This window comes from Notothenia coriiceps, unplaced genomic scaffold, assembly GCF_000735185.1.
Source record: "Notothenia coriiceps isolate Sejong01 unplaced genomic scaffold, NC01 NC01_scaffold00007641, whole genome shotgun sequence".
NCBI classification, from domain to species: domain Eukaryota; kingdom Metazoa; phylum Chordata; class Actinopteri; order Perciformes; family Nototheniidae; genus Notothenia; species Notothenia coriiceps.
Window position 1 is genome coordinate 1 of NW_011340342.1, and position 3,159 is coordinate 3,159.

Consider the following 3,159-nt stretch of genomic DNA (forward strand, 5'->3'; position numbering starts at 1 on the left):
ACTTCTACTTTCACCAGAGTATTTTAAACACGAGTATCTGCACTTCTACTTGAGTAAAGGATGTGTGTACTTCTACTTGAGTAAAGGATGTGTGTACTTTTGCCATCTCATGGTCAGCGGGATTTAAAGGACTACAGCAGGAGCTAAAGCACCTCAATTACAAACCAAGGTGGAAATATTTCAAGAAAAAAGTGGGATTATAAGAGAAAATAAAAAAAAAGAATTCCATATTTCAAGAAGTGTCCGACGACATGCTGAACAGCAGCCCAGAATGCACCGGGGTTCCAATTCCCTATTGGATAACAAAAGTCCTTATAATTGTTGGGGAAATATTTTCCTAGGCCCATAACTCTGACCCAGTTGATCAGTCGGTCCTCACTGAGCAGCTGCACCTTGGGCTGCTCTCAGTGTCTCCCTGCTCCTGCCTGTTGGCGTCAGCTGATAGAGGTTACAGTGATTTATCTTGTTAGGCAGCATGTTGATTCTTCTCTCAGAGCTAAATACATGGGTCTGGGGTCGAGATCTTCAGAAACAGAGCACATGTCTTGTGAATTCTCCGTCCGAAGCTCCAAATAATCCATCAGTGTTTGCCATCAAAGCTCCAGCTCTCCTCGTATCTCCCTGAGTCTCCATTGCTCCAGAAGTTTCCATCACAGTAAAGGTTTCTGGATGTAAAGGTTCCTGCAGTAACCACGCCCTGGCTGCACCTGTCTTGGTTGAAATGCCCAGTCAGTCTGTTTTCTTCCTCTGTGTTTCAGGGTCTGAAGACCGGCTCCTTCTACTTCCCGGGCGGCGCGGTTAACTACAGCGGGCAGGCGGTGAACCGGGTGGTGGTCGAGGACCCGCGGCCCGCCAACGAGACCGAGTGGAAGCAGAACATCGACACGGTGCTGAGCTGGTTCTCCGAGGAGGACTTCCACCTGGTGACGCTGTACTACGGAGAGCCGGACCGAGTGGGACACAACAAAGGTGTTAGGATCTGTTTGTTTTCTGTTTCATTTTTAAATTATCACAGTCTGTCGGTTTCCTGTTTTAATTTGAAGGTTGTTCACCCCCTGTCTGTCATGTCTGCAATTGTCTCCTGTCTCTGTGTTCCCTCCTGTGTGATTGCCTGATTGTGTTTCCCTGGTGTTTTATCCTCCTCAGCTGTGTCTTGTCATCTTGATTGGTCATATTTGTATTTAAGTTCTGGTTTTCTGGTGGAGTTTTGTGGGTTCTTTTTGTGATTAGAGGGAAAGACAGTTCTTGTCTGTTTGCATTGAATAAGGTTATTTTCAGTTAAACATTTGTCTGTCTGCACTTGGGTCCATCCTGCGCTGTTCAACAAAAGGACCCGACCACCCCGATAGGAAGACCATGATCCGGCTGATCGACCGCACCATCGGATACCTGCGGGAATCTATCGCCCGCCTCCACCTGAGCGACAGCCTGAACGTCATCCTCACCTCCGACCACGGCATGACCACGGTGAAGAAGCGTCCGGAGGTGGAGGAGCTCGTCCTCAACAAGTACCTGAACCTGGTCCAGCTCAACAGCTTCGAGATCCTGGACTACGGAGGGTTCGGTATTCTGACGCCGCGGCCCGGGAAGGAGCAGGACGTGTTTGACGCTCTGTCCAAGGCGCCCAATCTGACGGTTTACAAGAAGAACGAGTTCCCCGAGAGCTTCCACCTCGCCAAGAGCAAGCGGCTGCCTCCCATCGTGGTGGTTGCTGATCTGGGATTCAACCTGAACTCTGTGAGTCCATTTACCATCAATCTGATCCGTTTTGTCTCCTGTTGCCTTTAGTGTTCAGGTTCAACAACTCCTGTTGTAGGTCAATGGTTTCCTGAATGTGTTTTTGGTTGTTAGCCTGGAAAAAGGTCTGTGGTTAACACAAGCTGAAGAGATGCACTCTACAACATAATATACATCAGTAAATATTGGGGAATTGAAAAAACGGCGGTTGCTAACAAGTGTCTAAATGAGACGACTAAACGTTATCACGCCCAACATTAGCCACCTTTAGCTTAGCGGTGGTGACGTGAAGTCATGTGACCGTGCTGTAGTTCCTTTATAGCCCAACATTAGCTTTTGACTTCAGAAATCATAAAGTGGTGTTAATATGTGGAGTATCATAAACGTTCGTTTGACAGAGAGATTTTTTCTGCAATAATCCGAAATCACATGGAGAAATCCCATTGGACCGGGGCGAAGCTGCCTTCAGGGTCTGTCGTTGTCATCAAGTTAAAAACAGAGCGGTTATTTTTGGTTTCTGTGAAGTTTGACATTTTCCAGACGGAGGAGCTTCACCTGACGGTGTGTTGTCGGGCAGATGCTTTTATCCAAAGTGCCTCTCAGCAACGTGACAGCATACGTTTGAAGCGCAGATTGCCCCGGAGGGAATTTAACCTTTAACTTTCGTTGAGTAAGCGTTACTACAGTCTGTTTAGATGTTGCTTTACATTTTCCTCAACTTGGAAATAATCTCCGGCTCAGTTCAGAGGGATGGCGTAATAGAATCATTATTTTCCAGGTACATACAAATATTTACAATAAGTACAAATTACTTTTAAATTATATTATTACATTATAAGCCATTTGGATGATTAAATATACATTTTATTAAATATGTCAGCCGTGGTTAGTGGTCGGATTTCCCTCACTGAGTTATCCTTGATCCAGTTGCATTGTGGGAAATGTAGGCGCAGTTTGGTAGCAGTGCATTTAAATATTCAATCCTTTATTACTGTTATTTTTCTCATTGTCTTTTTCTTACATTTCACGCTGTTTTACTGCTGTCTATCTCCCTAGATAACCCACCTAGTGATAGTAAGAAAAACATAATACAAAATGAGAAACTACAATAACATTGTTATTCAGATGTCTCCTGATGTGACCTCTAATATTTCCTGGTTGGTTGTTCCGAAGTTTGGGAACATGTTGGGCGAAAGCTGCTTATTGTTATTCAATAGGGGATTTTAGGAATATTTAAAAAGCCTCATCAGGAATAAAGCTTCACCTTGAAATGCTCTGAACACAGAGTTGAACACAGTAGAGGTTTCTCAATACTCAAATTTCCCCTCCTCGACTCCTCGACTCCTCGACTCCTCGGTCCTCCGGTAGTGACCCGGAAATTAATTTCAGCGTGCCATTTTGAAGGACATCTAATTTCTCTAA

The 3,159-nt window shown here is 45.0% G+C and overlaps 1 pseudogene; it reads left to right on the plus strand.

Annotated features, from left to right (window-relative positions):
• The first annotated feature begins 677 nt into the window (after positions 1-677).
• On the plus strand, positions 678-1,788 carry LOC104944195 (ectonucleotide pyrophosphatase/phosphodiesterase family member 7 pseudogene; annotated as a pseudogene).
• Positions 1,789-3,159: the final 1,371 nt, after the last annotated feature.